This window comes from Arachis stenosperma, chromosome 7, assembly GCF_014773155.1.
Source record: "Arachis stenosperma cultivar V10309 chromosome 7, arast.V10309.gnm1.PFL2, whole genome shotgun sequence".
In the NCBI taxonomy this organism is placed as follows: domain Eukaryota; kingdom Viridiplantae; phylum Streptophyta; class Magnoliopsida; order Fabales; family Fabaceae; genus Arachis; species Arachis stenosperma.
The window spans coordinates 72,805,130-72,828,610 of NC_080383.1; the positions used below are offsets into that span (position 1 = coordinate 72,805,130).

At 37.2% G+C, this 23,481-nt stretch overlaps 1 non-coding gene and 1 pseudogene across 1 annotated transcript; both read left to right on the forward strand.

Annotated features, from left to right (window-relative positions):
• The first annotated feature begins 5,758 nt into the window (after positions 1 to 5,758).
• LOC130939924 (ABC transporter D family member 1-like) lies at positions 5,759 to 22,274 on the forward strand (annotated as a pseudogene).
• Positions 17,174 to 17,277, forward strand: LOC130942689 (small nucleolar RNA R71). The gene has a single exon (XR_009071252.1). It is a non-coding gene; the product is annotated as a small nucleolar RNA R71 (small nucleolar RNA).
• Positions 22,275 to 23,481: the final 1,207 nt, after the last annotated feature.

Here is a 23,481-nt window from a genome sequence, read left to right on the forward strand (position 1 = left end):
TCACATATATCTTTACAACCTAACAATTGGATAATGGATACTGGCGCTATTGTACATGTCATATTTTCCCTAAAAAAATTTTAAACTTGCAATGTCATTGATCCAAATTCAATTAAATGCTCAAATGGCACTAAAACCATCACTAACATTTGTGGAACTGTTGTTCTATCACATAATTTCATTCTCACTAATGTTATGTATGTTCCTTCTTTCACGTTCTATCTTATGTCTGTGTCTAAAGCATCTAACACTCCTTTCACACACTCATAACATGATGCATCTCATTCATCTGAAATATATAGCAATGACACAAATAAGAACACCACTACCATTACTACTCATGACAGTGATATATTATCTCACACACAATCTGTCACTGGTGAAACTGTTGTTCTGAGAAGATCCACACGAGAAAGGCATAACCAAGTTATTTGAAAGATTATCAATGTATGCCCACCACCATCTCCTAACCTCACGTCCAACCATCCCCTCCGAAGTATCCTTTGTCAAATTACATGTCCTATGACTCACTCTATCAATCACACAAGGCTCTATCTATTACTATCTCAACAAACCATGAACCAACATCTTATGAACAAGCAATCATACACGATTGCTGGAGGCAAGCAATCAAATCTGAGTCAAAAGCTTTAGAAGACAACAACACCTGGAAGCTCACCTCTCTTCCCAAAGACAAAAAGACAATTCGGTGCAAATGGATTTTCAAAACAAAATATAAATCAGATGGAAGCATTAAAAGACACAAAGCAAGATTAGTGGCGAAGGGATTCACACAAACTCAAGGCTATGATTATTTTGACACTTTTAGTCCAACTATCAAGATGACAACACTACGGGTTCTTTTGGTTATTGCTGCAAGTAAAAACTAGTATCTTCATCAATTAGACATCAACACAGCCTTTTTACACGATGATCTCCCAGAGAAAGTCTATATAAAGGTGCCTCTTGGACTAAGCGCTTCACCAGGAACAGTTTGCAAACTCCAACGACCCTTCTACGGCCTCAAACAAAAAAGTCACCAATGGAATTCGAAGCTCTATTCAGTTCTACTTCAATCGAGTTATACTCAATCGAAGGCAGACCATTCCTTGTTCACTAAGTCTACCGCAATAGAATTCACCTCAATTCTCATATATGTAGATGATTTAGTGCTAGCAAGGGACATCATCAATGAAATTCAAACCGTTAAAAGAAAGCTTGATAACCTCTTCAAGATCAAAGACTTAAGAGAACTTAAATTCTTCCTAGGATTGGAAGTAGATCGTAGCAAACAAGGCATAGCACTATATCAACAAAAATACACCTTAGATTTACTACAATAATATGGACTACTACATTGCAAATCAGCCAGCATTCCAATGAACTACTCTGTACAACTATCGAAGACTTTCAGGATACCTTTGGAAGATGTTAAACCTTATAGAAGACTTCTAGGAATATTGATCTACCTTACAAATACAAGACCTAATATATGCTATGTTGTCAACAAAATAAGTCAATTCTTGGATTGTGCCATTGATGAACATTTTAAAGCTGCCCTACACATCCTGTGATACCTAAAACTAGCCCTTTTTAAAGGACTATTGTTTGACTGCTGCTATGATTTATCTCTAAGGGGCTTCACTAATTCTGACTAGGGAACTTGTCGTGACACTCGAAGATTAGTTTCAGGGTATCACTTCTTTATAGAAAAATTTTTAGTCTCTTGGAAAAATAAAAAACAACTGATAGTAGCTCGTTCCTCATCCAAAGCATAATACCAAGCCATAGCACTGGCCACTTCTGAAGGCATTTGGCTCACTTATATCTCTTGAGTAGCTTTGGAATTATGTTGAACAGGCCAATAATTTTATCATGTGACAGTCAATTAGCAAGATATATTGCCACTAATACAATGTTTCATGAAAGAACAAAGCACATAAAAATCGATTGTCACAAGATACGAGAAAAAATGCAAGATGGAAGCCTCAAGTTGATGCCAATCCGTTCGAGAGAACAGATAGTAGATTTTTTTACTAAATCTCTATCTCCATGACTTTTTGAAACTTTTTGTGGTACGCTAGGCTTGTACAACATATACATTCCTAACTTAAAGGGGTTGTTGGTGTATAAAGTAATTTTACTTCTTATATTAGAAGTTTATCACAAATTTATTAAATCGATTATGTAAATATGACAGGTGTATATTAGTTATACCAATTAGTGGTAGATTCTAGAGTTATCTAGTCAAGTATAACTATATATATATATATATATATATAGCTTATTAGTTACTGTAATTGATTGAGATCTTCTATTCAATACAAAATTTACTTTACTCTTTTTTATTCATTTAGTTCATCACAGATGAGTTCTCTATTTCCTAGAATCATGATCTATAGTTCAAAACCAATTTGAACACATTATTAAAAGGAGATTGGATCCATATTATAGAGAGTTGATATTTCACCATCTAAACCCAAATACAAACTTCAATTCTATCCAACAACCAACTCCTCTGAATTAGATAATGGGTATATATAAAGATTTTACAACAAATTTTGGAGTTTTTAGTTACGGCCTTAAATGTTTGGCCACAAATCAATTAGTATAAGGATTCCCTTAGAAATCAATAAAAAATAACTTTTTTAGAGTATAATTAGCTGCATATAGGATAAAAAAAGTTATAATTTTCAAAGATGAGTTTACATATAAACTTCATTTAAAAAAACTTTTACCTCCAATGAAAGCATATCCTTAAGACTTTAAGGTGTAAATTAAACTTGGCATAAGATGCAGTAAAAATTCTCTTAGTGTTTAATTTATCAATTTTGCTAGCTAACCAATTAGGGTACTAGTCAACTGTAGATAACTAGTATATGGACTGCAAAAGAAACCTAACAAAAAAAATTGACAACCCTAAATTAAGAGTAATCTTAATCTCACTTTCATTCTCATTCACAATAAAAAAAAAAAACACAAAACCCTATCCCTTCCCCCTACGTATCACCAATGTTAGAGCACCTACTCCCCCAAGTCACTTAGCCGCTTAGAGTCACGTCCAGAGTCGTCGTGTCACGCAGAAGGCACCTCACTGCACCGCGCTACCCCATCACCATCGCATCTATTAACTCAGCTGCCCAACACCGTGAACCACGCAAGAAAGGAAGGCTCACGACGCAGCGTCGTCTATCTGCTACACATGGCATTCTTTCTTATTGTAAGGAAACTCTTCGACGTCGCTTTCCCTGACGTGGTTACACTCTTTTATTTTTTTGAATTTTCTCGTTAGATGGAACATGAATTCAAATTTTCATGAGTTTTAGATGTTATTTTGGTAAGAGTTTTGGATGTTATGCTTCCTGTATAAGCGTTATCTTTGTAATAGATTTCGGATGTTTGTTTTGAAAAATTTTGGATGTTTGTCCTGAAATTTGTTTTGTTGTTTCTTAATTCACGAACATGCGATACTCTTTTCCATGTGTTTCTCAATATATATATTTTTTAAGGTGATTGGAAGCTTTTTATTTTAAGCTTTACAAGTATCTCTTGTTACTCGTTAAAATTTTTAGTACCAAGAATTTAGATGTTTCTTTTGTTAAATTTGGATGATCATCTTAGACGGTTTTAGACTTTTTTTTTTAGTTTTAGATTTTTACTTGCTCAAAATATTAGAAGCGTCATTTTAGTTTCAGATGTTTCTTTCTGGGTTTTTAGTTGGTTTCCTTGACAAGTTTCAGATGTTTTTTTTCATCAAAATTCGATTATTCTCTTAGACGATTTCGGATGTTACTCAATAATGTCTATAACTTCTTGCACCTACAATCTAATCTAACTAGAATAACTTCATTTAATAAATATCCAACCCGTAGCAAAAAAATACCGAAGAACCATAACACAAGAAACGTCCGACATATATTCAAAAAAACACAAAAAAATAAACCAAAACATTAAACATCCAAAAGACGAGCAAACAGAAACATTTGAAATTCAACAACCAATAAACATCTAAAATCATACTAAAAACATTCACTATATAACAAAACGAAACATCCAAAATACCTGCTAAATAAACTTACGAAAAGATACTACTAGAAAAAATAAAGAAAAAAACCAAAACATTGAAAAAGTAACTCCTAACATGACCTACAAGAAACATCTAAAATCTAACAATCAATAAATATTTAAATTCATACTGAAAACATCTAGTATTTAACAAAAAGGAATATCTAAAATGCTTGCAAAATAAACATACAAAAACTAAATATAAAAAACATTCAAACCAACCGAAATGAGAACCATTAGCTAACACAAAGAAAAGACAACCAAAACATTGAAAAAGAACATCCAAAAAAAGGATTAAAAATATCTGAAATCAACTAACTTAGAAACACCCAAAATCATACTAAAAATATCCACGTAACAAAAAAAATTCAAAATACTTGTTATATAAAGATATGAAACCTCATCCACAAATTATACAAAATCAAATAAATAAGACTACCAGAAAAAATAAAGAGAATAACAACCTAAACATTTAAAAAAGAACATTCAAACATAACCTAATAGAAACATTTGTAATCTAACAACCAATAAATATCCAAATCCAGACTAAAAGCATACATTATATAATAAAAAACATCCAAAATACGTGAAAAATAAATACGTGAAACCTAACAAGAAACCCTCAACTAAAAAAGGAGACATCCGAAAAAAATAACGAAAAGAAAACCAACACATTGACACAAAAACATTCGAAAAGGACAAAAATAAACATCTAAAACCTAACAACCAATAACTATCTACATTCATATTGAAACATCCAACATGCTTACAACATAAACATACAAAACCTTACCAAATAAACATCCAAACCCAAACATAACAAACATTTAAACCAACAAAAACATTACTAGAAAACTAATTATTACAGATGGATATTTTCGACGGATTTTATCCCACGGAAATACAGACGAAATTTCAAAGGGATTTTTGTCAGAAAACAAAAAAAATGAATTAGCATAAATTATAGACGAAAAAGAAAATCCGTCGATAATTCTGTTGGAAAAATTAATTTTTTTCGTGAAAAAAGATTACAGGAAAAAAATTCATCTATAATTAAATGAACAAAAATACTATATTTTATTAAATTATTACAGATGAAAAATTTGTCTGTAATTTAAAATTTTCCGTCGAAAATATTGAATTAAACCCAAATGAAACACGAGCTTCTTCCAAATGAAACACGGGCTTCTTCTTCTCTCCGTAGCACGAGCTACTTCTTTTCTCCATAGCTGTTACTTCTGCTTCTTCCGCCACCGCCGCTGCCGCCGTTGCGTCGCACAATCTTTCTCTGTCATCCCTTGTGTCGCACGAGATCCTTCCGCCGCCGCTCTCGTCGCATCTACTCCCATCGTCGCAGAGCTCTCTCTGTCGCCGCTCTCATCGCATCTGCTCCTTCTGGCTCATATTCCATCTAATCTCAACTCGCTCTCTCAGTTCTTCTCGTAACCATCTCAAATTTCAGGTATATATATCCTGATTTTGTGATTCTGTTCTTCGTGATAAATCTTAGGGCTCAATTTTTCTGTGCCAGATTTAGGTTTATCATACTCTGCTTTTGTGCTTTGTTTGAATCTACAAATTTACTCTGATTTTGATGAATTAATTTCTGCAATCTAAGCTTTTTTGACCTAAAATTCATGGTAGGCCATTGCTTTCTATAGTTTTTAACTTTCGTAATTTGATATTGATTTTGATGACGTTGGCTCATGGTAAACTAATGTCTAGAGAGCAGCAACTGGAAGGAGACTATCGACAGCTTCACTCGCAATTGAGGACTCACTCGGAAAGTATAGCATTTTATAGTGGAGAGATGAGATAAAAATCCCATATTCAACAGAAGTTTAAGACATTGGTTAGGCATTTGAGTAGTGTCCTACATGACCATCGGTGGTTTGGCATGATTCAGGACTTTTTATTAAAGTACCTTAGTACTATAGTTGCTGTTATTCTGATAATTGAACCTTTCTTTTCTGGCCATCTAAGGTCTGACAGATCAATTTTAGGGCGTGCAGAGATGCTAAGGAATCTAAGATATCATACTAGTGTTATTGTTTCCCTATTTCAGTCACTGGGAACTCTTTTTATTAGTGCAAGACGGCTCAATCGACTCAGGTATATTAAATCTGTCATTTATCCTTTTTAGAAGTTGATATCGGTTTTTATTCTTGGTATGTAGGCATATGTTATATACAAATCCTTGCAAAGTTCAAGCCTATATATTCCAATTAAACTATATATTTTATAGTGGTTATGCTGATCGCATTCATGAGTTAATGGCTGTATCAAGGGAGCCAAGCCTGAAGAATGAGAAATCTTCATTCCAAAGACGAGGAAGTAGAAGTTTCATAAGTGAAGCTAACTACATTGAATTCTCTGGTGTCAAGGCAAGTAATTTCAATGAACCATCTATATACCTGAACTTGTCATTATGATTTTGTTATTATTATGATATTGATATTGCTCCCAAAATTCAGGTTGTAACTCCCACTGGTAATGTCTTAGTGGATGACTTGACTCTTCGGGTTGAGTCAGGATCGAATCTATTGATTACAGGTAGTCATCTGAATTCTCTGCTTTGTGGTCCTTTTTTGTTTCACTTTCTTGTTGAGGTTAGTCAGCCTTGACATTGATGTTACTCTGTTATTATCGATTTAAAAAAAAAGGATTCCTAGTGGTCAATTGTTTTGATATAGCATTCATATTTCTCTTGCTGAAGGTCCAAATGGCAGTGGAAAAAGCTCACTATTTTGGGTTTTAGGCGATCTTTGGCCATTGGTATCTGGACATATTGTGAAACATGGCATTGGCTCTGATCTTAATAAGGAAATCTTTTATGTGCCACAAAGGCCATACACTGCTGTAGGAACACTTCGTGATCAGTTAATTTACCCACTCACTGCAGGTTAAGAGGTTGAATCGCTTACAGATAATGGGATGGTGGAGCTATTAAAAAATGTGAATGTCATATCTTGTTCTACTTTGTTTTTCAATGGCACATTACTGTTTAGTTATATTTTTTATATTTCTTTACTTTATTATTCATCTGAATTGCTTGCACATCTGTCCAAGGTTGATTTTGAGTATCTTTTGGACCGTTACCCCCCTGAAAAAGAGGTAAACTGGGGTGATGAACTTTCTTTGGGTGAGCAACAAAGATTGGCATGGCTAGGCTTTTCTACCATAAGCCTAAATTTGTAATTCTGGATCAATGCACAAGTGCTGTCACAACTAACATGGAAGAACGGTTTTGTACTAAAGTTCGGGCCATGGGAACATCATGCATTACCATATCATATTGTCCAGCATTAGTTACATTCCATGATGTAGTTTTATCCTTAGATGGTGAGGGAGGCTGGAGTGTTCGTTATAAAAGGTTTGAACTTTACTATGCTGCTTGTCGCTGTTCAACTTTGGATCTATGCTATTGTTTATAGGATTCAAATTTGCTACAGGGAGGACTCTTCTTCTGAATTGGGGATTGATACAAGGAAGGCATCTCAGACAAAGCGACAGCGTGATGCAGAGACAGTTCAAGAAGCATTTGCCACGAACAAAAAAGTTCAAATATTTTTTATTCTGGTTCTTATGATATCTTCAATGTTCATTATTTTATATTAATATGAAGTATTCCCTGCCTCTTATTTTCTTCTTCTCTTGTCTAGGGTTCTGGATTCTCAAAGTCAAGGGCACAATCATATATCATAGAAGTGATATCATCATCTACATCCATGAATTCTACTATTTCACCATTTGTTGTTCCCCAAATTAAAAGTAATTTGAGGCCATTGCCACTAAGAGTAGCTGCCATGAGCAAAGTATTGGTAAGTACCTTTGGTGGACGAAATTGTGATCCATGTTCTAACTATTTTGTATGAAATCATTATTATGGCACTGGCTGAATTCACAACTCCGTTCAACTAACCAGCAAGTGTACTGGGTCGTCCAAGTAATAAACCTTACGTGAGTAAGGGTCGATCCCACAGAGATTGTTGGTATGAAGCAAGCTATGGTCACCTTGTAAATCTCAGTTAGGCAGATTAAACCAATTGATTATGGATTTTCTAAAATAAATAATAAACAGAAAATAAAAAGGGATAGAATACTTATGCAGATTCATTTGGTGGGAATTTCAGACAAGCGAATGGAGATACTGTATGCTCAAGGACGCCTGCTATTCTCCCGCTTCAACTCAATCCTTCTTAATCCTTTCCATGGCAAGCTGTTTATAGGGGTTCACCGTTCGACGATGGCTACTTTCAATCCTCTCGGGAAAATGGTCCTCTGCGGCTGTCACTCGCATGGCTAATCGTCTGGAGGCATCACCTGGCCGAAGGCTACATCCCATCCTCGCAGTGAAAACTACGCTCACGCGCTCTCTCACAGCACGGCTAATCACTGGTTGGTTCCCGCGCCTACTGGAATAGAATCTCTTGATTCTTTTGCGTTTGTCACTAACGCCCAGCACTTGCAAGTCTGAAGCACGTCACAGTCATTCATTACCGGAATCCTACTCGGAATACCACAGACAAGGTTAGACTTTCCGGATTCCCAGGATCCTACTCGGAATACCACAGACAAGGTGAGACTTTCCGGATCCTCATAAATGCCGCCATCTATCTAGCTTATACCACGAAGATTCTGTTGGGGAATCTAAGAGATACACATTCAAGCTCTGTTGCATGTAGAACGGAAGTGGTTGTCAATCACGCGCGTTCATAAGTGAGAATGATAATGAGGATCATATAATCATCACATTCATCATGTTCTTGGGTGTGAATGAATATCTTGGAATAAGAATAAGAGAGATTTGAATAAAAGAAAATAGAATTGCATTAATACTTGAGGTACAGCAGAGCTCCACACCCTTAATCTATGGTGTGCAGTGTAAAACCTGGTTAATTAACGGCTAATTAACCCATAAATGAGAATTTATTCTAGAAAGCCTAAAATGTGATTTTTATGGCTAAATGTGATAGAGGAGACTGAGACGAGAATTTTGGTACCAATTTTATAGAATTCGGACCAAGATTGGACCGAACGGGCCAAACCGGGCCAACCGGACCCAAAGTGGGCCCTTGGCCCAACATAACTTAACCAAAACCCTAGTTTTCAGCACTCTCTCTCCTCAATTGTTACACACACAAGCTGAAATTAGAGAGAAAGGGAGGAAGAACACTCTCTCAAGTTCTCTCCCTTGGTTGATCTTCAAACCATCATAACTTTTGATCTAGAGCTCCGATTGCCGCCCCGTTTGCGGCCACGCGTTCACCGCGGAGAGTTCTACAAAACCCATATAATCAATCTTGAGGTAAGCCACGTGTTGCTGTTCGAAATCTCAGCCTTTATTTTCGAGTTTCATGGGTGAAATGTTGAGATTTTGGGTTCTTTGATGTTATAGGACCAAACTCTCTTGAAGAAGAAGGTTAATCTTGTCTCCTTGGACCTTGGGTGTGGTAAGATTCTCAACCCTAGTGTATTTTGTTGTTTTATGATGCTTGGGTTTTGAGATGTTGTGTATGGGTATGATGGTTGTGGCTTAGGTTGTGTATGTGTGGATATTGGAGCTTGATTGGTGATTTTGAAAAGCTTGGAAAGGGTTTGGTGGTGAAAAATCTGTTCTTGGAGGTATTGAGGCCTTGAGAGCTTGTGGATATTTGGTTTGGAAGTGCTCCGGTGGAGCTTGGGAAAATCGGCTAAGGTATGATTTCGGTTTCCCGTATCTAATATGTAATGTGGTAGGAAATACTTAGGCTAGAGGTCCTAAGATAGGCATTGAATGGTTGATGTTGTTAAATGATTGAGATATATGATGTGGTCATATATGTGATGATGATTATTGATGCCTTAATGGTATGATGTATGAGAAGTATGCATGTTGTGATATATGCTTGATGATTGGTTATGGTTGAATTGTGGGTTGAACCATGTTGATGGTGAATATGATATTGATTATGTATAATGATGGTTAATTGGAATTGGTGTTGTTGAAAATTGGCATGAGGAATAGTATATGATATGTCAATATGTTTGGGTTTGAGCCACTTGGGTGAAGTGGGGTAAAATGATGAGATAGTGATTTTGGTAAATTGTGATAATGTGTCAATGTGTGAGTTGAGGAGGCTTGACGTTGAATTTGACACATTTTGATTGATTTCAAAGAAAATGGGATGAAATTGGCATGTTTTGATTGATTTTGAAAAGAGTTGAAAATGGTTTGTTTTGAAAATGGCATATTGTGGTTTTGTATGAAAATATGGTTTTTGGGCATACTTTGACGGGACATAACTTGGACTACGGATCTCCGTTTTGTACCAAATCTATTTAGAAATGAAATTGGATCCGGGATGTCCATACCGTTCGAAGAACGGGTGAAAAACGATTTAAAATGAGGAAGTTATGTCCGTTGGAAGATTGGGGTGTAAATCTGTGAAATTCTGCAGCTTTTAACTTAGAAAATTTTTAGCAGAATGACCCCTTGCGCGTGGGCGCACCTGGCGCGTACGCGCCGATCTTCCGAGAAGTGCCATCCACGCGTACGCGTGATGTGCGCGGGCGCGCCGATTGTGCTGCACCCAATGCCCAGCCATTTTCCAGAGAGTTATGCCAGAATTGTGCCGGTGTTGTGCCTGGGGCACGAGAACACCCGCGCGTACGCGTGGTAGACGCGTGCGCGTCGATTGGCAAATTTTGAACCCACGCGTTAGCGTGCATGACGCTTGCGCGTCGATAAGTTTTTGGAGGCCATCCACGCGTGCGCGTGGAGTGCGCGTATGCGTGGCCCTGTTTTCATCCCAAAGTTGATTTTTGAGTTTTAAAAGCCAAATCTCATACTTTTAAGCCTCCGATCTCACCATTTATGTCTTAAATCATTATGGCATGCCTAGCTATTAAAAAGGGGCTAGTGAATGAGTTAACTTGCGAGTGAAGCAAGGGAAATATGAATGATCAATGAGGATCAAGATGATTATGTGAGATGCGGAGGATGGTGGTGGAAGTGCTTGTTATGCCATGGGCCGAAAGGCTGTAATTGTTAATGAAATGGCTGGTTATGGATTTAACCGTGAGCCGGAATAGCTGTGTATGCTATGAATATTGGCTGGTTATGGATTTAACCGTGAGCCGGAATAGCTGTGTATGCTATGAATATTGGCTGGTTCTGGACTGAACCGTGAGCCGGATGGCTGATATGGATGTTGATCCATGGATGAGGATTCATGCATGTTTATGCTGAATTATTGATAATTGTGATTTGCACTTCCACTATCTGAGATACGAGTTTCCTTGGGTAGTAGCAGTGGCTAGCCACCATGTGCTCCAGGTTGAGACTTGATACTCTGGTGACCCTATGTCGTAAGTGTGGTCGGGCACTGTGAAAGACCCGGATGAGCTCGCCCCCGAAATATTCACCAGTGAGGGTGATGGATATGGATCATGGTTATGATCAAGTTTTTAACGAGTATAACTCGAGTTGGGGATGCGCGACAGAGGGACAGTCCAATGGTTAGCGACCAGGACTTGTCGGGTTGGCTCTATAACCGACAAGATGATATCATCAGCCACTAGGGACAGGCATTCATCATATGCATACTATGTGAATTGTTTGAGATTGCCTATTTGACTGCATATTACTTGCTAATTGTCTAAATGTCTTAACTGCTCCTATTTGTATATTCTTTGTCTGATATAACTGTGTTTGTTACATTATACTCCTGCTGGTGGTTGGGAGGTGAGAAGGAATTGGAAAGGGAAGTATTAGTTAGACTGAAGAATCTTTAGTCAGATGCCCTTATATGGTTTAGCTTGTTTATAAGCTTTGATATTATCTGGAGGAAGTTCTAGGATTGCCTTTGGCTTTCCTCTATTATTATGTATTATATATGTGGAAGCTGTTACCATGCTGGGGACCTCTGGTTCTCACCCATGCGGATTTTGTGGTTTTCAGATGCAGGACGTGAGGTTTCCCGCTGAGGCATGCTGGAGACTTCTAGATTTGCGAAGATTCCTTGTTCTTGGGGACTATGTTTTGGTTTATATGTTTTGCATAGATACTCTTATCTCCATTAAATAATACAAACTGTGATGACTCCTCTTATGGGAGATTTTGGAGAATAGGTTTTATGTATTTGTGTCCCTTTGGGTTTCCTTTGGGGTTTTCCTTATTTCATCATATGTATATACTGCTATGCTCGGACCGGTTATCTTCGCAGCCGGATCTTGAGTCTTGATATTCCTGTTTTTGACACTCCTTTGTATATATATAATCTCGCGTTGGTTATCCTTGTTCGTTACGTTATCGATCGGAGTGTTGCGCTTTCGAGTTGCGATTTTTGTTTACCCCTTTTTCTACAAAGGCTCCTAGTTATAATTAATCATTCATACTACTATACGTACTAATTTTTTATTTTTAGAGGTCGTAATACCTTGCCATCTCTGAATTATGACTTAAGCATAAGGCTCTGTATGGTAGGGTGTTACATGCAGAAACTCCACCGTTGAAAATACATAAGTAAAAGGTTCAGGCATGGCCGAATGGCCAGCCCCCATGTGGTCACAAGACCGAATGATCAAAGACGTCTAATACAATAGTTAAATGTTCTATTTATAATAAACTAGCTCCTAGGGTTTACATGAGTAAGTAATTGATGCATAAATCCACTTCCGGGGCCCACTTGGTGTCTGCTTGGGCTGAGCTTGATCAATCCACGAGCTGAGGCTTCTCTTGGAGTTGAACTCCGAGTTATGACGTGTTTTGGGCGTTCAACTCCGGATCATGACGTTTTTCTGGCGTTTAACTCCAGACAGCAGCATGAACTTGGCATTCAACGCCAAGTTACGTCATCAATTTCCGAATAAAGTATGGACTATTATATATTGCTGGAAAGCCCTGGATGTCTACTTTCCAACGCCGTTGAGAGCGCGCCATTTGGAGTTCTGTAGCTCTAGAAAATCCATTTCGAGTGCAGGGAGGTCAGAATCCAACAGCATCAGCAGTCCTTTTGTCAGCCTTTTTCAGAATTTTGCTCAAGTCCCTCAATTTCAGTCAGAATTTACCTGAAATCACAGAAAAACACACAAACTCATAGTAAAGTCCAGAAATGTGAATTTAACATAAAAACTAATGAAAACATCCCTAAAAGTAGCTTGAACTTACTAAAAACTACCTAAAAACAATGTCAAAAAGCGTATAAATTATCCGCTCATCACAACACCAAACTTAAATTGTTGCTTGTCCCCAAGCAACTGAAAATCAAATAGGATAAAAAGAAGAGAATATACTATAAATTCCAGAATATCAATGAATATTAATTCTAATTAGATGAGCGGGACTTGTAGCTTTTTGCTTCTGAACAGTTTTGGCATCTCACTTTTTCCTTTGAAGTTTAGAATGATTGGCTTCTCTAGGAACTTAGAATTTCGGATAGTGTTATTGATTCTCCTAGTTAAGCATGTTGATTCTTGAACACAGCTACTTTTTGAGTCTTGGCCGTGGCCCTAAGCATTTTGTTTTCCAGTATTACCACCGGATACATAAATGCCATAGACACATAACTGGGTGAACCTTTTTAGATTGTGACTCAGCTTTGCTAAAGTCCCCAGTTAGAGGTGTCCAGAGCTCTTAAGCACACTCTTTTTTGCTTTGGATCACGACTTTAACCACTCAGTCTCAAGCTTTTTACTTGGACCTTCATGACACAAGCACATGGTTAGGGACAGCTTGATTTAGCCGCTTAGGCCTGGATTTTATTTTCTTGGGCCCTCCTATCCATTGATGCTCAAAGCCTTGAATCCTTTTTACCCTTGCCTTTTGGCTTTAAGGGCTATTGGCTTTTTCTACTGCTCCTTCTTTTTTTTTTTCGCAAGCTTCTTCTTTTTCACTGCTTTTTCTTGCTTCAAGAATCAATTACATGATTTTTCAGATCATCAATAACATTTCTCTTTGTTCATCATTCTTTCAAGAGCCAACAATTTTAACATTCATAAACAACAAGATCAAAAGACATATGCACTGTTCAAGCATTCATTCAGAAAACAAAAAGTATTGTCACCACATCAATATAATTAAACTAAATTCAAGAGCTATTTTCAAAATTTATGTGCTTCTTGTTCTTTTGAATTAAAACATTTTTCATTTAAGAGAAGTGAAGGATTAATGGATTTTATTAATAGCTTTAAGGCATGGTTACATACTAATGATCATGAAATAAAGACACAAAACATAGATAAACATAATATTAAAAACCGAAAAAATAGAAAGAAATAAAGAACAAGGAATGAATCCACCTGAGTGAGGGTGGCGCCTTCTTGGAGAACCAATGGTGCTCTTTGAGCTCCTCTATGTCTCTTCCTTGCTTCTGTTGAATGATTCCTAGTAATTTTGGTGTTCCTCCCCTTAGTTGCTTCCAATATTTGTGTGGAGGACAACTTATCCCCTGAGGTATCTCAGGGATCTCTTGATTTGCAGCCACATGTTCTACCACTGAGCTATGACGGCTTATATTAGTCTTTCCATCTCCCATGACTCAGAGGTGGAAGCTTTTTGTCTTCCCTTTGAGGTTTCTCTGGCTTTAGGTGCCATTAATGGTAATGAAAAAGCAAAAAATCTATGCTTTTACCACACCAAACTTAAAATATTGCTCGCCCTCGAGCAAGAGAAGAAAGAAGAGAAGAAGAAGAAGAAGAAGAAGAAAATGGAGGAGAGTGAGGGGAGATGGATTCGGCTATATGGGTGGGATTGGGTGGGAAGGAGAAGTTGAATTGTAAAGGTAGGTGGGGTGTATGGGGAAGAGTGGATAAATGTGGGTGGTGAATGAAAAACAGAAGGGATGACCATGAATGGAGAGAGAGAGGGCGAGGTAGGTGGGAATCCTGTGGGGTCCACAGATCCTGTGGTGATCCTGTGGGGTCCACAGATCCTGAGGTGTCAAGAAATTCCATCCCTGCACCAAATAGGCATGTAAAATGCCTTTGTGCATCATTCTGGCGTTTAAACGCCCATTGGTGCACATTCTGGGCGTTCAACGCCCATGTAAAGCATGTTTCTGGCGTTGAACGCCAGTTTCATGCTTGTTACTGGCGTTCAGCGCCAGTTTTTCCTCTCTGGGCACATTCCTGGCGTTCAGCGCCAGAATGTTGCTTGTTTCTGGCGTTCAGCGCCAGAATGATGCTCTGTTCTGGCGTTGAACGCCGGCCAGATGCACCTTACTGGCGTTGAACGCCAGCCTGTGCATCCTCCAGGGTGAAATTTTTTTCTTCTGCTGTTTTTAATTTTTATGATTTTTTTCGTGACTCCTCATGATCATGTACCTAATAAAACATAAAATAACAATAAAATAAAAATTAGATAAATAAAATTGGGTTGCCTCCCAATAAGCGCTTCTTTAATGTCAATAGCTTGACAGTGGCTCTCATGGAGCCACAAGGTGATCAGGTCAATGTTGTATAGTTGTCCACACCAAACTTAGAGTTTGGATATAGGATTTTAACACCAAACTTAGAGTTTGGTTGTGGCCTCACAACACCAAACTTAGAGTTTGACTGTCTGGGCTCTTCTTGACTCTGAACTGAGAGAAGCTCTTCATGCTTACTCTCTTCTGTCACAGAGGGATGGCTATGTGCCTTAAACACAAGGTAGTTCCCATTCAATTGAAGGACTAACTCACCTCTGTTGACATCTATCACAGCTCCTGCTGTGGCTAGGAAAGGTCTTCCAAGGATGATGCAATCATCCTCTTCCTTCCTAGTGTCTAAGATTATGAAATCAGCAGGGATGTAAAGGCCTTCAACCTTTACTAACACGTCCTCTACTATTCCATAAGCTTGTCTCAATGACTTGTCTGCCAGTTGTAATGAGAACAAGGCAGGTTGTACCTCAATGATCTCCAGCTTCTCCATTACAGAGAGTGGCATTAGATTTATTCCTGACCCCAGGTCACACAGAGCTTTTTCAAAGATCATGGTGCCTATGGTACAAGGTATTAAGAACTTGCCAGGATCTTGTTTCTTTTGAGGTAGAATTTTCTGAATCCAAGTATCCAGTTCATTAATGAGCAAGGGAGGTTCACTTTCCCAAGTCTCATTACCAAACAACTTGGCATTCAGCTTCATGATAGGTCCTAAATATTGAGCAACTTGCTCTCCAGTTACATCTTCATCCTCTTCAGAGGATGAATAGTCTTCAGAGCTCATGAATGGCAGAAGGAGATTTAATGGAATCTCTATGGTCTCTGTATGAGCCTCAGATTCCTTTGGATCCTCAATAGGAAACTCCTTCTTGCTTGAGGGACGTCCTAGGAGGTCTTTCTCACTAGGATTTTCGTCCTCCTCCTCCCTTGTGCATTCGGCCATATTGACTATGTCAATGGCCTTGCACTCTCCTTTTGGATTTTCTTCTGTATTGCTTGGGAGAATACTGGGAGGAGTTTCAATGACTTTCTTACTCAGCTGGCCCACTTGTGCCTCCAAATTTCTAATGGAGGATCTTGTTTCATTCATGAAACTGAAAGTGGCCTTTGACAGATCAGAGACTACATTGGCTAAATTAGAGGTGTTTTGTTCAGAATTCTCTGTCTGTTGCTGAGAAGATGATGGATATGGCTTGCTATTGCCCAGCCTGTTGCGTCCACCATTGTTAAAACCTTGTTGAGGTTTTTGTTGATCTTTCCATGAGAAATTTGGATGATTTCTCCATGATGAGTTATAGGTGTTTCCATAAGGTTCACCCATGTAATTAACCTCTGCCATGGCAGGGTTCTCAGGATCATAAGCTTCTTCAGAAGCTGCCTCTCTAGTACTGTTGGATGCATGTTGCAATCCATTCAGATTTTGAGAGATCATGTTGACCTGTTGAATCAACACTTTGTTCTGAGCCAATATGGCATTCAGAGTATCAATTTCAAGAACTCCTTTCTTTTGAGGTATCCCATTGTTCACGGAATTCCTCTCAGAAGTGTACATGAATTGGTTGTTTGCAACCATGTCAATGAGTTCTTGTGCCTCTTCAGGCGTTTTCTTCAGATGAATAGATCCACCTGCAGAATGGTCCAATGACATTTTCGAAAATTCAGAGAGACCATAATAGAATATATCTAATATGGTCCATTCTGAAAACATGTCAGATGGACACCTTTTGGTCAACTGCTTGTATCTTTCCCAAGCTTCATAGAGGGATTCACCATCTTTTTGTTTGAAGGTTTGAACATCCACTCTCAGCTTGCTCAGCTTTTGAGGAGGAAAGAATTTATCCAAGAAGGCAGTGACCAGCTTATCCCAGGAGTCCAGGCTATCCTTAGGTTGTGAATCCAACCATATTCTAGCTCTGTCTCTTACAGCAAAAGGGAAAAGCATGAGTCTGTAGACTTCAGGATCAACCCCATTCGTCTTTACAGTCTCACAGATCTGCAAGAACTCAGTTAAAAACTGGTAAGGATCTTCAGATGGAAGTCCATAAAACTTGCAGTTTTGTTGCATTAAGGCAACTAGCTGAGGTTTCAGCTCAAAGTTATTGGCTCCAATGGCAGGAATGGAGATGCTTCTTCCATCAAACTTGGACGTTGGCTTCGTGAAGTCACCAAGCATTCTCCTTGCATTATTATTATTATTTTCGGCTTCCATCTCCTTCTCTTGTTTGAAAATTTCTGAAAGGTTGTTTCTGGATTGTTGTAATTTAGCTTCTCTTAATTTTCTCTTCAGAGTCCTTTCAGGTTCTGGATCAATTTCAACAAGAGTGCCTTTATCCTTGTTCCTGCTCATATGAAAGAGAAGAAAACAAGAAAAGAAAGAGGAATCCTCTATGTCACAGTATAGAGATTCCTTTATGCTAGTAGAAGAAGAAAGGGGTAGAAGGATGAAGAAGAAGATTCGGATTTTTGGATGAAGAGAGGTGAAGAGAAGTGTTAGTAATTAAATAATTAAATAGAATAAAAAGAGAGAGAGGAGAAATTTCGAAAATAATTTTGAAAAAGAGGTTAGTAATTTTCGAAAATTAGAGATAAAATGTAATTAAAATTAAACATGAAACAATTAGTCAATTAAAAAGAATTTTTGAAAAAGGGAAGAGATATTTTCGAAAATTAGAGAGAGAAAAGTAGTTAGGTGGTTTTGAAAAAGATAAGAAACAAGCAAGAAGTTAGTTAGTTGATTGAAAAAGATTTGAAATCAAAATTGAAAAAGATAAGAAGATAGCAAGTTAAATAAGATATTTTGAAATCAAATTTTGAAAAAGATAAAATTTTTGAAAAAGATCAAATAAAAGATAAAAAGATTTAGTTCAAAAATTTTGAAATTATTTACTTCACTAACAAGAAACTACAAGATAAGATTCTAGAACTTAAAGATTGGACCTTTCTTAACAAGAAAGTAACAAACTTCAAATTCTTGAACCAATCACATTAATTATTAGTGAATTTTCGAAAATATGATGTAAAGATAAGGAAAAGATTTTGAAAATAATTTGAAAAATGTTTTTGAAATTTTCGAAAAAAATAAAAAAAATGAAAAAGATATGATTTTTGAAAAAGATTTTGAAAAGATAAGATTTTTAAAATTGAAATTTTGACTTGACTTGTAAGAAACAACTAATTTTGAAAATTTTTGACCAAGTCAACCCAAAATTTCGAAATTTTGGAGGGAAATAAGGAAAAGATATATTTTTTTTATTTTTGAATTTTTAATTATGAGAGAGAAAAACAACAAAAATACTCAATGCATGAAATTTTTAGATCAAAACAATGAATGCATGCAAGAATGCTATGAATGTCAAGATGAACACCAAGAACACTTTGAAGATCATGATGAACATCAAGAACATAATTTTGAAAAAATTTTTGATGCAAAGAAAACATGCAAGACACCAAACTTAGAAATTTTTAATGCTTGGAAAATATGAATGCAAAGATGCACATGAAAAACAAGAAACAACACAAAACAAGAAAACATCAAGATCAAACAAGAAGACTTATCAAGAACAACTTGAAGATCATGAAGAACACTATGAATGCATGGGATTTTCGAAAAATGCAAGAAAAATTTTTAAAGCATGCAATTGACACCAAACTTAAAAATTGACTCAAGACTCAAACAAGAAACACAAAATATTTTTTATTTTTATGATTTTCTTAATTTTTTTGTATTTTTATTAATTTTTTCGAAAATAATGTGAGGAAAAATGAAAAAGAAAAGAAAAATTTTGAAAAAGATTTTTGAAAAGAAAATTACCTAATCTGAGCAACAAGATGAACCGTCAGTTGTCCATACTCGAACAATCCCCGGCAACGGCGCCAAAAACATGGTGGACGAAATTGTGATCCATGTTCTAACTATTTTGTATGAAATCATTATTATGGCACTGGCTGAATTCACAACTCCGTTCAACTAACCAGCAAGTGTACTGGGTCGTCCAAGTAATAAACCTTACGTGAGTAAGGGTCGATCCCACAGAGATTGTTGGTATGAAGCAAGCTATGGTCACCTTGTAAATCTCAGTTAGGCAGATTAAACCAATTGATTATGGATTTTCTAAAATAAATAATAAACAGAAAATAAAAAGGGATAGAATACTTATGCAGATTCATTTGGTGGGAATTTCAGACAAGCGAATGGAGATACTGTATGCTCAAGGACGCCTGCTATTCTCCCGCTTCAACTCAATCCTTCTTAATCCTTTCCATGGCAAGCTGTTTATAGGGGTTCACCGTTCGACAATGGCTACTTTCAATCCTCTCGGGAAAATGGTCCTCTGCGGCTGTCACTCGCATGGCTAATCGTCTGGAGGCATCACCTGGCCGAAGGCTACATCCCATCCTCGCAGTGAAAACTACGCTCACGCGCTCTGTCACAGCACGGCTAATCACTGGTTGGTTCCCGCACCTACTGGAATAGAATCCCTTGATTCTTTTGCGTTTGTCACTAACGCCCAGCACTTGCAAGTCTGAAGCACGTCACAGTCATTCATTACCGGAATCCTACTCGGAATACCACAGACAAGGTTAGACTTTCCGGATTCCCAGGATCCTACTCGGAATACCACAGACAAGGTGAGACTTTCCGGATCCTCATAAATGCCGCCATCTATCTAGCTTATACCACGAAGATTCTGTTGGGGAATCTAAGAGATACACATTCAAGCTCTGTTGCATGTAGAACGGAAGTGGTTGTCAATCACGCGCGTTCATAAGTGAGAATGATAATGAGGATCATATAATCATCACATTCATCATGTTCTTGGGTGCGAATGAATATCTTGGAATAAGAATAAGAGAGATTTGAATAAAAGAAAATAGAATTGCATTAATACTTGAGGTACAGCAGAGCTCCACACCCTTAATCTATGGTGTGCAGAAACTCCACCGTTGAAAATACATAAGTAAAAGGTTCAGGCATGGCCGAATGGCCAGCCCCCATGTGGTCACAAGACCGAATGATCAAAGACGTCTAATACAATAGTTAAATGTTCTATTTATAATAAACTAGCTCATAGGGTTTACATGAGTAAGTAATTGATGCATAAATCCACTTCCGGGGCCCACTTGGTGTCTGCTTGGGCTGAGCTTGATCAATCCACGAGCTGAGGCTTCTCTTGGAGTTGAACTCCGAGTTATGACGTGTTTTGGGCGTTCAACTCCGGATCATGACGTTTTTCTGGCGTTTAACTCCAGACAGCAGCATGAACTTGGCGTTCAATGCCAAGTTACGTCGTCAATTTCCGAATAAAGTATGGACTATTATATATTTCTGGAAAGCCCTGGATGTCTACTTTCCAACGCCGTTGAGAGCGCGCCATTTGGAGTTCTGTAGCTCCAGAAAATCCATTTCGAGTGCAGGGAGGTCAGAATCCAACAGTATCAGCAGTCCTTTTGTCAGCCTTTTTCAGAATTTTGCTCAAGTCCCTCAATTTCAGTCAGAATTTACCTGAAATCACAGAAAAACACACAAACTCATAGTAAAGTCCAGAAATGTGAATTTAACATAAAAACTAATGAAAACATCCCTAAAAGTAGCTTGAACTTACTAAAAACTACCTAAAAACAATGTCAAAAAGCGTATAAATTATCCGCTCATCAACCTTCTGTATATATGCTCTTAACACACACACAGAGACGTATATATGGTGGGGATGGACAACTATCCTGTCATAATAGATTAATTCTACATCTGTCTGAGTTATTTATGAAAATCTTAGATATTATTGTTTTGTGGTAAACATATATTTATATGCATATGCAACTACAACTTTGTTGTACTCAAGTTCTACACTCCTGCAACTTATAGGTTCTACAGTACTCCGATTGATAATGATATTGCCGTGAAAGTTTTACTTGCTACTGGTTGTGGTTTTTAGGATTTAGTCAGTTCTGAAAGCATTCTCAAGATATGCCTTAGTTGAGAAGCTACACAAAATCAGGATTTTAACAAAGAGTTTTAATACCCAATTGGTTAAGAACGTTGATCTGAGTTTTAATTTGTAGGTTCTTTATTTGTACTTCTTTTTCATTATGTTTGAATATGACATCTTCTATAAGCCTCATATCCAGCATTCCTGCAGGGGACACAGAGTTTGCTAAAGATGCTGCATTTGGCTACAAATCTTCGAATCTGGGTGATGTAAAAGCCTCTTTGTTCCTTTTATTACTGGATTGTGCTGACTTTTTTTATATTGGAAAAGAATAAATTTTTTAAAAGATATTTATCCAATTAGTGGGTAGAAGAGAAGACTGGTGGTCAAATACCTGCATCCACTGTTGCTTCTGTTTCCATTGTACTTTTGAGAAAAGAAGAACCAGATGCAGTTTGCCAGCATCTATGCAGCCTGAAAAAGGTATACAGAAATTGATAATGCACTTTAGTTTCTACATTCTTAAGTTATAAGAAGAAAACCAGTGATTTGACTTTGTCTTGTTAGAATATTATGAATTAGTGTGTGTCTATTACCAGTCTCATTACTGTGTTTCTATTGTAAAAGCAAGGTTCAGCATGTGTAGTTAATGCAGCTAGTGAAAGAGACATGGCTATATTTTTGCACTTGGAATGATCAAGGTAGAATTTCATTCATGTTAATTGAATTTATTTGGCCCTTTTGCATGATTGTTTACAGATGTTAATGCTGCTTTATTGTTTTATCCTATTAACAGGCAGAATTGATGGAAAAACACTTCTTATGTCGCACTGTTGCTAGTTTTGTTTCTTCCTATGGACTAACTAGAAGCTGCACTTGACATGCTCACAAGATGGATGCAAGGAAAATTAAATTAAGTGAAGCCCTCGTCACAAAATCAATTCAAATCAAAATAAATTTATAAATGATTATCTCTTGTATGTTAGAAATATATACTAATGATATTGGACTATTTAGAGGAGATTACTAAATGTCTTTGTTCTTGATACATTGTCAAAACCAAACATCATGTTTGATTCTATTGCTAATATCAAATATTAGTTATTTTGAAATACTATGAATGTTCGGATACAAGTTAGATGAAAATTTGTATTCATTAAATTTATATTTATTTTGCATGAAATTAGGTTTATTTTGTAATAAAAAATGTCTAAAAAAATGCTATTTTACCTTACTGACGAATTTACAGACAAATTTTCTGTCTGTATTCATAGTGTGGGATGATTTTCCAAGGTTTAAATTATAGACAGAAAATCTATTGGAAAATCTGTTGCCAATTACCGATGGAAAATTCGTCGAAAAATTCGTCTGTAATTACTGACGAAAAATCCGTCGAAAAGTTTGCCGTTTCAGGGAAATAGAGGGGAGAATTTACCGAGGGAAAATTCGTCGGTAGCTGGTAAAAATCCGTCGGTAAATAATTTCCGACGAGACTTTTACAGAGGGACAAAATTCGTCGGTAATTTTGTCGGTAACCAAAAATTCGTCTGTAATAAAGACTAAATCTGTCTGAAAATCTGTCTGTATTAAGCAATTTTCTAGTTGTGAAAAAATCATCCAAAATTTTAAATATCAGATAACATACATGGTCATCACGTTGACGAGGAGCAACATTAACACCCTCAAACTTATCTTTAAAAGCAAGATAATTCACAGACAAAGCGACTATATTTGAGTCCCTACATTAACTGATGAAGCCATGGATGCTACAAAACTGATTGTGATCCAAACACTCGGACCAAAATGCGGGAGAGTTGTGGGTTGCACTTAGTGTGGCTAATTTTGAGGGAGAATTGATGCTAACCACTCACCCATGAGAAAAACTAGTAGTAGGGGTGGCACGTCTATGAGCCACAAAATACACAACTTCGCGACATGAGAGCTCCAAAATGCAGTGAGAAAGGCAGAAACACTGCGAGTTTCACGTTTATGGGAGTTGCAGGAGGGCCGTTGTAGTAACACGATGTAATCCGACAATTAAGTGAGGCGTAAAACGGCAGCTGACGGCGGCAGGGAATGCTTCCACT